This window comes from Panthera uncia (assembly GCF_023721935.1).
Source record: "Panthera uncia isolate 11264 chromosome A1 unlocalized genomic scaffold, Puncia_PCG_1.0 HiC_scaffold_16, whole genome shotgun sequence".
NCBI lineage: Eukaryota > Metazoa > Chordata > Mammalia > Carnivora > Felidae > Panthera > Panthera uncia.
This window is the reverse complement of record NW_026057576.1, coordinates 11,149,654-11,162,303: the sequence shown is the minus strand read 5'-3', so window position 1 is coordinate 11,162,303 and position 12,650 is coordinate 11,149,654. Positions and strand designations below refer to the sequence as shown.

At 38.6% G+C, this 12,650-nt stretch overlaps 2 protein-coding genes across 5 annotated transcripts in view; both read left to right on the top strand.

Moving 5' to 3' along the window:
- N4BP2L1 (NEDD4 binding protein 2 like 1) overlaps positions 1–12,650 on the top strand; it is a 39,297-nt gene that overhangs the window by 6,747 nt on the left and 19,900 nt on the right. The window lies entirely within an intron of this gene.
- Positions 1–12,650, top strand: part of LOC125933691 (NEDD4-binding protein 2-like 2) — a 105,595-nt gene that overhangs the window by 79,576 nt on the left and 13,369 nt on the right. Inside the window, exon 11 of one of the 3 annotated variants that reach the window (XM_049646781.1) lies at positions 5,061–5,209. The gene's annotated coding sequence lies outside the window, so the exon portion shown is untranslated. Of the gene's footprint in view, positions 1–5,060; positions 9,171–12,650 lie in introns of those variants that run through there. The other 2 variants (XM_049646783.1, XM_049646780.1) reach the window with 2 other exon arrangements.

Sequence of the window (12,650 nt, the reverse complement as noted above, 5' to 3'; positions counted from 1 at the left end):
ACTGATTTCACTAGCCCTTTAAGGCTCGGATCTGTTACCTTACCCAGCAGCTACCCCTCCCCACCAGTAGATGCTCTCTTCTGGGCTCCTTGGCTTCCTGTTTACACCTCTGTGACTGCGCTTGGTTTTACACATGGTTTTGTTTACCCTTCTTCAAGTTTCTTGAAGCTAGGGGCAATGGCAGAAGTAGTGCCTTGCCCTCAAAGAGCTTTCCATCTCATTAGAGAAAGAAGGCTAGCCATAGAACCGTGGACCTGCTACAGGAGAATCAAGGTAGCATACTTTCAGGAGCTGCTTTGGATGATACACAGATGATACAAAGATGGTGAGAGCAGGATCTGGGTCCACGGGGTCAGGGAACTGTGACAGCCTTGGTGATGTGCTGCCAGCTTTAATCAGGATTCCTGGCTGATTTGTGGAGTAAAAGTCTTTAGCCAAACAATATTGCTACATTTTCACAGATTAAAGGATGGGTGACTTCCAAAGGGTCATTGGTGCCCTTTCCTAAAACACACACATTTCAATAGACCTGCTGTCTGGTTATGGAGGTGGAGGGCGGAGAGTGGGGGAGGCTGCTTAGAACGCAGCAGAACTTGGATATTTCATGCTACAGTCATGGTGGGTACATCTGTTACAAACTAAGTATCTTCTGAATTCAAATCCCATTTAGTTTCACTTTGACTTTGCTGATCTGTGGCCTGTGGCACACTGAATGTCAAAGAAGGAAGTAAACATCTTTGGCCAGATTTTGTTTTTAACTACTCAGAAGGGAAGTGATAGGATGAGTTGGAAGGAAAGTGCATAGAATTGAATGTCAGAAGCCATGGGTTCTGGATCTTAGACTCCTCATCTGTAAAGTCAGTGGGTTGGCCTGGGTGGTCTTTAAGGTTCCTTCTGGCTCTAACATTCTACACTTTTAGGATTTTAATTCCTGGTTGACATTTGGCTAAGCAGAAGACACCGGATGAGAGACCAGCTTATTAAAGAACATCTCTCTAGGGACGACTGGCGTGAGCACTGGCCTGGGAGTCTGAAGATTGTGCCTTTAGATTCTCTTCATCACGAAAGCTGGTGACTTTCGGCAATCACCTAGCTTCTCGGGGACTCATTTTCCTTATGTGTGAATACTAAGAAGGGATTAGATGAGGTGATCTGTTGAAGACCCTTCTGGTTCTTAATTTCTAGTTGTCAGACTTAAGCACGGTTTAACGGCTAGGTAAAGAGCTCTGACCTTGGAGTCAATTTATGGCTTCCAGTCCAAGCTCTGCCACTCACTAGCTATGTATGATCTTTCCTCGGCTCCTCTGCACCTTGTTTCCTTCTCTGTTAAATAAGGATATCTGCTCTGTTCACTTCAGAAGACTCTTGCAGAGGTTAAATGTGTGTGAGAGAACTCGCTAAACTTTAACGTGCTATATACATTTTAAGAGGTATTAGTTGCTGCTTCAGACGTTGATCAGCTGAGATAAATCTTCAAGGTGTCACTTGGGAGAAGCCTGGCCCTGAAATGAAGCAGGCAGCTAGCTGGAAGTTGACTTTGTGAGTTCTCCCGCTTGGGACTTCTGGAGGCAGAGGAGCCTTGGCACTTTGGGGGGTGGGCGGTGCATTTACAAAGCAGTCTGGGGAGTAAGCAAGGAACCAGGCCACAGCTCAGCAAGAAGGGAGGCCTGCAGTAAGGACAGAGTGGTATGGTGGATGTCACAGGCCGTGGTCCTCAAGGACCTGCCTTCGCCTCTCTTCTGGGGCGTCGGGTGGGCGAGAGAAGGAAAATGGCAAATTGTTAAAAAGTACACATGTGTGGAAAGTAGTAAAACTGTAAGGCTCTCTTATGTATTGTTGGATTCTTGGAAATTCATATTTTCTTCTATGTATTTTCCAAATTTTCTATAATGAATATGTATTTTTTGAATCCGAAAAATAAAAATTTAAAAAATTGGAGGAGATCGTTTTTACAAATGTGGGTTCTTCTTTTTCTGCTGTTATTTCTCATTTGATTAAAGAAATAATAAAAGTTATTGAAATTAGGATATGTCTTGTCTTCCAAATCACTGTTAGATTTTTATGCTTTTCAACCAATATGTTTTTATAGTTTGAAGGGGCTTGAATGTTGAAACCTTCTATTTAAATTCTTTGGACATATTTAAAAAACAGAGTTTTACCAGGTTTAAAAAAATTTTGAGTACAACAGAATACTAAAAACTTAGCATGCCCCCTAAATCTGTTTTATCACCTCTATTTCATGGAAAACAAAACAAAACAAAACACAAACCACAAACATTTCAAAAATAGTTTCTTACCATTGACCTGTAATTCCTACTTCCAGGAATTCATCCTAAGGTAGTAATTGGACAAGCTCATGAATATAGGGGAGTGTTCATCACAGAGTTTTTTATATGATAGAAAAAAAATGTGAGCCAACTTAAACATACAGAAATAGAGGATTAGCTTATAAGTCACGCAGTCATTAATGGGAACATAGATGTATTTGACATGCAAATATATTCATTCCCCTCATTAAGTTAAAAAGCCTAATAACAAAGCTGTCTATCAAAAAATCCCATTTTCTGTTCAAAGAAAGAGGGTCTACATATACTCACATGAAATGTGTAAAAAGGTATCTGTTGGTGGTTGTTGACATTAGATAGTAGGATTATGGACTTTTCCTGCCAGACTTACTTTCTCATTTTTCTATGACAAATATGTGTTACTTGTTAACTTTTTAAAGTTGAAAATAGTTTTGTGGAATGACTTGGCTAGATAGACTCAGGTTGTGTGACAAAACACTTACTAAATAACAAGATGAATGTGTCATTTTCTATATGAAAAATCTTTCCTAGGTTTATTCTTAGTTGGAAATATAGTAGGAGACTTTTTTAATACACAAGATTGTAATTACTTACTGTTATTAATTTTGTTATCAAGTAATTATTAAATATTTTGTTAATTATTAATTAGCATATGAACTAGCATGCGCCACTTGATTCTTTGACACCTCAGGTCTTTTTCATTCAAATGGAGCTAATATTTCATTAATAAGTTTTTTGTGGGGATTTAAGATACTATGGTAAACAGTGATCCTGTAATTATATGTGTGAAAGCACTGTGGAATTCGTGGGCTACATAAATACTAACTCTTGTTAATTATTCACTAATCAACAATAATAGCATTTGCTGGGTACTTAAAAGACTATTAGTACTTGCTCAATAAATAAGATTAAGAGAAGGAGCTCACAAAAGACTAACAAATGGAAAACAATAATCAGTGCACTACTGTGGGTAAGTGAGCTCTGATGGGGAAGAGCATTTTATGTGCTTTTGGTGTTCAAGACCAGGTTGGTCACTGAGGATGGTTAGGAAGATAGGAAAACTCTGGAAGAGATCGTCTCTGCCACGTGGGAATGGTTATTGAGCTGGCCTTGACGATGGGGAGGATATGGCTGAACAAAGAAAAAGGATTAGCGACATGAATTGGGAGAACTGGGTGTTCTAGGCTAGTGAGGAGGATGGCTTGACTGAGTGGACGGTTCATATCTGTGAATGTGTTGGTTAGGTTAACACAGAGCCAGATCACCGGAAACATCAAAACCTGCACAAAGGAGTACCGAGTTGATAGAAGAAATAGGATTCCAGTCCCAAGACCCTTTCACTCTGAGCAGATGATCCAGAACTATCTGTTTCCACAGCTGCACTGAAAAACTCACCTGGATCTGCATCTATCCTTTCCTCTTACATCAATGAAAGCATCTGTGGACGATTTGTTTCCCTCTATGCTTTGCAATGTGTGTGTGTGTGTGTGTGTGTGTGTGTGTGTGTGTGTGTGAGAAAATATCCCCCCTTTGGGGCCATTTTAACCATTTTTTAAGTGTGCAATTCAGTGGCATTGATTATATGATGTTGGGCAACCATCACCAGTATCTATTTCAAGAAACTCTACCCATTAAGCAATAACCCCCCCATCCCTGCTTCTCCTTAGCCCCTGGTAACCTCTGATCTGTTTTCTATTGTTACGTATTTTACTACTCTAGATACCTCGTGTAAGTGGAATCATAACAATATTTGTCTTTTTGTGTCTGGTTTATTTCATTTGGCTCAATGTTTTCAAGGTTCTTGTAGGTGGTAGCCTATATCAGAACCTCATTACTTTTTATGGCTGAATAATATTCCGTTTCATGGATATACCACTAAATTGTCCATTTGAAAGGAAATGGCAAGAGTAAAGGGTGGTCTTTCCTTCTGTTTTTAGGCCTTATTTGAAAAGTGTTGTCAACCTTATGTCAGTTCCCTGGAATTTCTTTAAATCTTTGTATCTCAAAGTCTAGGAACCATGCTCTAGTACATGTTGCATCTTTTGCCATGTTCCGGTTCCCTTTGGCAGTGTCACAAATGGTTTGCAACATGGATTCAGTCGGGCGCAAAGGATGTTTGCCGACAGCTATCTTTTCTTTTGTTCATGTCTCTGGATAACATGAAATTTTCCACTGAGTGAAATACCGTCTCATTATTTTTTGGCACTAAACTTTCCAAGGAAGCGAGAGGATGCTTTCCTGACATGACACAATGATAAGACAGAGGCAAGGACGAAGGTATACTTTGCAAGCGGACACGGTGACGTGTGGGAAGCAGTGAGAAGGGATCAGTTAAGTTAGCTAACTGTAGTAGTGAGAGGTTAAAGCCCAAAGCATACTGTGCTCCACGGCCTACCCGGCCAGCAGGCTTGGGCCATGCATTTTTATTTATGAGGCCAGGGCTCTTATAAATAAAAGCAAGGTCAAAATAGAAAGTTTGCGGTATTCCAAGTCTGTGTATATGAAAATAAAGGATCAGGTAGGTGGACATATCAGATCTTTATTCACTGAAGTCTACTTGGAGAGACTACTAGTTTTTTTTTACATTTTTAATGATTTTCCTAAGGTGGGTTTTAAGCTCCTTCTGAGAGTCCTTACAACACCTCTCTCTGGAGGTTGGGATGAATAAGGACTATAAGGACTATAGGCTTATAGACTATAAGGACTATAAGGACTATGAATATGAATAAGGACTATGCTTTAAATGTTTCACAGGGAGGAAGAATATACAGTGCGCTATGTGTTTATAATTACTTGGTGGAAAGGCTGCCCAGCTATACAGGAGATTCTCCACCATCGTAGTCCCGGAGCCATTGGGAAAGTAGAAGAACACGCTGCTGAATTGGACCAAGATAATATTGCAGGTGTGGTTTATGACTAGAGAAGCAGTAGAAATAGAGGAAGAAATGAAAGGGGAAGAATGTGTTCATAGGAAGATCTCAGACATGCACAAGATGTTCCCTTAATCTAATCCAAGCCTAAGACACTGAGAAGTTAGACATCTTGATCAGGGTCACAGGGATGACTTCCTATTTCTAGTGCAGAGCTTTTACTTCTGCACCAAAGGAAGAGGCCACTGGGAGTGACCTCGTGAGAGACTAATGAAGTTGGTTTTGAATTTGTTGTTTAATTAAAAAACGCTTACGTGGTCTATTAAAAGGGCTAAGTTTACCTGGATTAACTCTTAGAGTAAGAAAGTCACCTTTTATTATTTGTCATTATTGATGATATATTTCTTTGGCTATAAAAAATACCAGGGAATTAATTTTCTTTATTAATGTGGTACCACTGGGACAATGGGAGGGGATGATTTAGATTTTTTAATAAGTACTCATATTTATCCTGATTATGGTCTGTTGGAGAGAGATGTAGTCAATATCCAACCCCCTGAGGGTCTGAAGCCCCTTCCTCGTCTACTCACAGGATAAGACATTTGTAATTCAATCTAGTGACTTAGTTCCCTCTTGGCATTTCAATGAACTCTTCTCTATTTAATGGCACCATTCTAGGCCCATTCAGACTCTAGAGGAACCCAATAAGGAATTGTTTGTTTTCACTCCAAATTATCTAAAGAGACCTAGGCTCTATGGATTGAGGACATTGTACAATAAGGAAAAACTGACCTAATTTCTGATTGTTCCTTCATAAGGATCTCTATGGCATCATGTGTATGACTTAGGGAGAAGGCTATCTGGTTTTATCAAGGTAAGAGCCGGGAAAAGAGAAGGGAGAAAGGAAAGAAAGTATACATTTATTGAGTGCTAACTGTATGCTTGGCAGTTTATAGACGCTGGCTTATTGGATCTTTACAATAACCCTACGATATGGTTGATTTCATTTTATAAGCGAGGAAATTAGAATCAGAGAATCATGCACTTGGTCCTGAGATTCCAGATTTTGTAATACACAAAGTGGTCTTACCTACTAGGGATGTTCATGAACAAACACACATACATCTGCTTTTCATAGTTACTAGGGAATCCTGTTGAGGCGTGATTGTATAGCGAGGATATTTCAATGTTCTTTTTCACACTTTTTAAGGATATTTTAAGAGGGGCTTTCTCTGCTCTCGAAAGTAGCACCTCTCCAGCATTCTTTGCCCTGTACTTTGACTTCCTTTTCTCCCTTACACTAGCACCCCCCGACATATGGTTACTTATTTATTATCTATTTATTTTACTAGAAGGTAGCTTTGTGAGACATGTTGTGAGCCCCTTGATATCAGGAAATATTTTTTCTTCAGCTTCTGAGAGAAGGTATGGCACCTAGTAGGCCTATGTCACTAAATATTTGATGGATTTGTCAGTGCCAGAAGCTTCCTAACAGTTGCCAGCTCAGTTGTCAGCATGGGACTCGAGTAAAGCACAAAAGTGAAAAGGAGATTATTCACACAAAGCGAGGTGTAAAAGAATGAATGGGCTGTGGAGAATAGATGAGAGAAACAAAGCACAGGTACAGCCATCCGCTCCAAAGTCCTCTTCCATGGGTACACAAGAAAATCCTTCCTGTGTTTTACACGTGAAGATGTTGGAAGTGCCACCTTCACCACCCAGGAGTCACACTAAAAAGGGGTTTAAAAATTAGAATCAAAGATGCAGCTGCTTTCACAGAGAAGCAGCAGCCAGCGGTTTTCCGTTCAACCACTGTTCTGTTGTCTATAACTGACTTAGGACATCTTGGGAAAGCACAGCAAAAAACAAGTTAACACTGAGGTAGGTGTGCTTCTGATTCCTCCTATTCTGAGCATGGCTGAAGTTACCAACAATAGAAACATGGGGACACCTGTACCATTGCTAGATTCTACAGAAGGGAGTTGTTCACATACAAAAAAAGGAAGTTCTCATAGGTAGAGTGGAGTGGGATGCACTGGCCCTTGAGGGCTATCTGGGAGTCTGGTAGACATTCACATGCCCTCCTTTGGAGGCACGAGGGGTAAGAGCAAGAGGGAGCAGTAGGACAGACTGGGAACTCCTTGCTGCAGTCTCCTTAGCCACGGTGGCTTGGTGGTATCCATGGGGCTGGCAGTGGTTGAGTTGCATCTTTCCAACTCTTTACAATAGGGCAAGGTTCAGCTTTGACATGGTGTTTGGAAGCACCAACAAGGTCAAGCCACACCAGGCCTCAGGGGAGACTGTCCCAAGTCATTAACAGCCGTGGTTCCTTCCCCATTCTCTTCAGGGTGTTGGGTCATAGAACTTGTTCCTTACTTCCCAGTTTAAAGCCCTTGAGGAGGGGGCACGTGGCTGGCTCAGATGGTCGAGCGTCTTACTCTTGGTTTCGGCATAGGTCATTATTTCACAGTTCCTGGGAAACTGACAGCACAGAGCCTGCATGGGATTCTCCCTCTCTCTCTGTGCCTCCCCTGCTCGCTCTCTCTCTCTCTGAAAATAAAAAAATAAACATTAAAAAAGAAATAAAATCCTTGAAAAGAATACCAGTAACATCAGAGGAAGTACTGGGATCCAAGAAGAATCCTCTCTTCCAGTCCCCTTTGGGGGTAAACCCAAGGGTTAGGTAAAATTCTCAATGTACAAAGATGAGTAACTAGAAATTCTCCTCATACAGTTTGGGGCTATATAAAATGAGTTTGCATAATTAAGGAAATAGAGCTTAATATTCCAGAACCATTCATACCTTCAGCAGGTGTTTATTGAGTATGTCTCATGTGCTTGACATTCTTCTATTTGCTTAGAATACAGCAGTGAACAAAACATTCCTGCCTTCATGGAACATATATTCTATCAGAGAAAAACATTTTTCTGAAAGGAAGAAACTTTTAAACAACACCTGCTCTGTTCTTTCAAAAAACAAAAAAGGATCCCATAGCTACTCCTCTTGATGTATATAGCCTCAGGAAACATTCAACGTATGCACGCGAAGGGAGATAGGCACAATGATGTTCATTGAAACTTGTTCATAGTAAGGAAAACTGCAAACAACCTAAATGTCACTAGAGAAAAGGATAAATGAATGTGGTTTGTTTGTTTTATAGCACTCACGCGTAGTGGTTTAGTGTGCAGCTCTGGGGCCGGAAGTCTAGGTTTTAATCTAGCTGTAGCACTCAAGGGTCTTTGTTTTTTTCCAGTTTTAATGAGATATCGTTGACATATGACATTTGTTGTTTAGATTCCACATATAAGTGAAATCATTTTTGTATTTGTCTTTCTCTGTCTGACTTATTTCACTTAGCATTATAGCCTCTAGGTCCATCCATGTTGTCACAAATGGGAAGATTTTATTCTTTTTATGGCTAATATTTCATATATACACCACATCTTCATTATACCATTCATCTGTTTATGGATGCTTAGGCTGGTTTCATATTTTGTCTATTGTAAAAAATGCTGCAGTGAACATGGGGATGCATATATCTCTTCAAATTGGTGTTTTTGTTTTCTTCCAGAAGTGGAATGGCTGGATCATATGGTAGTTCTATTTTTAATTTTTTGAAGAACCTCCATACTATTTTTCACAGTGGCTGCACCAACTTAAAATCCCACCAGCAGTGTCTGAGGGTCCTTTTATCCACATCCTTATCTTACTAAAAAAATAAAAATGTTTTATTTCTTTGTGATAATGGCCATTATGCCTGGTGTGTGGTGATATCTCATTATGGTTTTATTTACATTTCCCTGATTATTAGTGATGTTGAGCACCTTTCATGTTTCACCTGTTTCATGTTAGTGTAGGTCTTCTTTGGAGAACAGTCTATTCAAGTCCTCTGCCCATTTTTAAATGAGATTTTTTTTTTAATAATAAGTTGTGTAAGTTCTTTATACATTTTTTTTTTATTTTTGTTCAAAGCAAATTATTTATTTCAACTCTGTAAATGTTCACAGCTTTGGGGAATAATTTTAAATTTATCTTTCATTATATCTTATTATATCCAAGTTGCCAAAGTATTGATAACTTATTTTTTTTTTTTAATATATGAAATTTACTGTCAAATTGGTTTCCATACAACACCCAGTGCTCATCCCAAAAGGTGCCCTCCTCAATACCCATCACCCACCTTGCCCTCCCTCCCACCCCCCATCAACCCTCAGTTTGTTCTCAGTTTTTAAGAGTCTCTTATGCTTTGGCTCTCTCCCACTCTAACCTCTTTTTTTTTTTTTTCCTTCCCCTCCCCCATGGGTTTCTGTTACGTTTCTCAGGATCCACATAAGAGTGAAACCATATGGTATCTGTCTTTCTCTGTATGGCTTATTTCACTTAGCATCACACTCTCCAGTTCCATCCACATTGCTACAAAGGGCCATATTTCATTCTTTCTCATTGCCACGTAGTATTCCATTGTGTATATAAACCACAATTTCTTTATCCATTCATCAGTTGATGGACATTTAGGCTCTTTCCATAATTTGGCTATTGTTGAGAGTGCTGCTATAAACATTGGGGTACAAGTGCCCCTATGCATCAGTACTCCTGTATCCCTTGGATAAATTCTCTTTATACATTTTGGATATTAACCTCTTACTGGATGTATGACTTGCAAATACCTTCTCCCATTCAGTAGATTTGCCTTTTTATTTTGTTGATGGTTTCCCTCAATGTGCAAAAGATTTTTAGTTTGATGTAATTACATTTGTTTGGTACAGCTTTTGTTGCCCTTGCCTAAGGACACGAGTCCAAAAAAATATTACTAAGAATGATGTCAAAGAGCTTACTGCCTGTATTTTCTTTTTGGAGTTTTATGATTTCAGGTGTTACATTCAAGTCTTTAATCCACCTTGAGTTTATGTATGGTGTAAGAAAATAGTCCAGTTTCATTCTTTTGCATATGGTGTCCAGTTTTTCCAGCATCATTTATTGAAGAGACTGTCTTTTCTCCATTGTATATCTTGCCTCCTTTGTTATAGATTAATTGGTTATACAAATGTGGGTTTATTTCTGGGCTCTCTATTATATTTCATTGATCTATGTGTCTGTTTTGTGCCGGTAATATATTGTTTTGATTAATATAGCTTTGTAGTGTAGCTTGAAATCAGGGAGAATAATACCTCCAGCTTTGTTTTTCCTTCTTAAGATTGCTTTGGCTATTTGGGGTCTTTTGGTGTTCCATACAAATTTTAATATCATTTGTTCTAGTTCTGTGAAAAATACTATTGGTATTTTGATGGGGATTGTATTGAATCTGTGATCGCTTTGGGTAGTATAGACATTTTGACAATATTAACTCTTCCAACCCATGATCACATTGTATCTTTCCATTATTTGTGTTGTCTTCAATTTCTTTCATCAATAAAATCTTTTTACAGTTTTCAGAGTACCGGTCTTTAACCTACTATGTTAAATTTATCCCCAGGTATTTTATTCTTTTTGATGAAGTTGTAAATAAGATTGTTTTCTTCATTTTTCTTTCTGATAGCTCATTATTAGTATATACAAATGTAACCAATTCTGCGTGTTTTGTATTTTGGAACTTTACTGAATTCGTTTATTCGGATAGTTTTTTCTGGTGGAATTTTTAGGGTTTTCTTTATAGAGTATCATGTCATCTGATAATAGTGACAGTTTTACTTCTTCCTTAACATTTTGAATCAAGCATTTTATTTTTCTTATCTGATTGCTGTAGCTAGGGGTTCCAGCACTCTGTTGAATGAAAGTGGCAAGAGGGGCAAGAACTTGTCTTGTTCCTGATCTTAGAGGGAAAGCATTTAGCTTTTCACCATTGAGCATGATGTTTATCATGCTGTAGTTTTATCATATATGGCCTTTATTATGTTGAGGTATTATGTTCCTTTTTGGAAGTTTTTAATTATAAATGGATGTTGAAGGTACAACCCAAGGCAAGCACTGGAGTGAGACAAGGGCCACCTACAGTTTGGCCCTCCTGCTGCAGGTTCTTCCCATCCCCCCTGGGGCCTGGACCATCTCATCCTACGGTCTCCCTCCAGGATCCACATACCAGGCCTCCACTTTCAGCTGTGTTCTTGGCCTCATGTCTGGGACCCCAAGGAGGGCTGCCCAGCCTAATGCCTGGAAGACCTTGCTTGGGCCACACAGGCTAGCTATCATGGTGCCTAGCGGCCAGGAGGATAAAAATGGATGTTGAATTTCGTCAAGTGCTTATTCTGTAACTAATAAGTTAGCTTATTCTCTAATTAGATGCTCATATGATTTTTATTCTTTACTTTGTTAATGTGGCATATCACGTTGATTGATTTGCCGATGGTGTCCCATCCTTGCATCCCTGGAATAAATCCCACTTGACCATAGTGTTTGATCTTTTTAACATATTGTCAAATGTGGTTTGCTAATATTTTGTTGAGGATTTTTGCATCTATGTTCATCAGGGATGCTGGCCTGAGATTTTCTTTCTTTTGTGGTGTCTTTGTCTGATTTTGCTATCAGGATAAAATGAGTTTGGAATTGTTACTTCCTCTTTAATTTTTGGAACAATTTGAGAAGGATAAACACTAACTCTTCTTTAAGTGTTTGGTAAAATTCACCTGTGAAGCTGGTCTGGAATTTTGTTTTTTGGGAGTTTTTAAATTACTGATTCATTTTCATAACTTGTAATTGGTCTATTCAGATTTTCTGTTTCTTCCTGATTCAGTTTTGGAAGGTTGTGTGTTTCTATGAATTTGTCCATTTCTTCTAGGTTGTCCAGTTTGTTGGCATGTAATTATTTGTGATAGTCTCTTATAATTCTTTGTAGTTCTGTGATGTTGGTTGTAACTTCTCTTTAGTATCTTATTTTATTAATTTGGGTCCTTTCTCTTGTTTTCTGGAGGAGTCTGATAAATCTTTTTTTCTTGATGAAGTTTATTGATTTTGTGTATCTTTTCAAAGAACCCGCTATTACTTTCATTGATCTTTTCTATTATCCTTTTTAGTCTCTATTTCATTTATCTCTACTCTGAGCTTAATTATTTCCTTGCTTCTACTACTAACTTTGGGTCTTGTTCTTTTCTTCTTTTTCTAGTTCCTTTAGGTGTAAATTTAGATTGTTTATCTGGGATTTTTCTTATTTCTTGAAATATGTCTGTATTGCTATGAATGTCCCTCTTAGAACAGCTATTGCTGTATCCCATAGATTTGGAAAGTTGTATTTCCATTTTAATTTGTCTCAAGGTATTTTTTGATTTTCTTATTGTTGTATTCATTGACCCATTGCTTGGTTAGTGGCATGCTGTTTAGTCTCCAAATGTTTGTGTTTTTTCCAGTTTTCTTCTCTTAATTGATTTCTAACTTCATACCGTTGTTATCAGAAAAGATGCTTGATATGACTTAAGTCTTCTTGAATTTATTGAGACTTGTTTTGTGGCCTAACATGATATATCTATGAGAGTGTCCCATGCA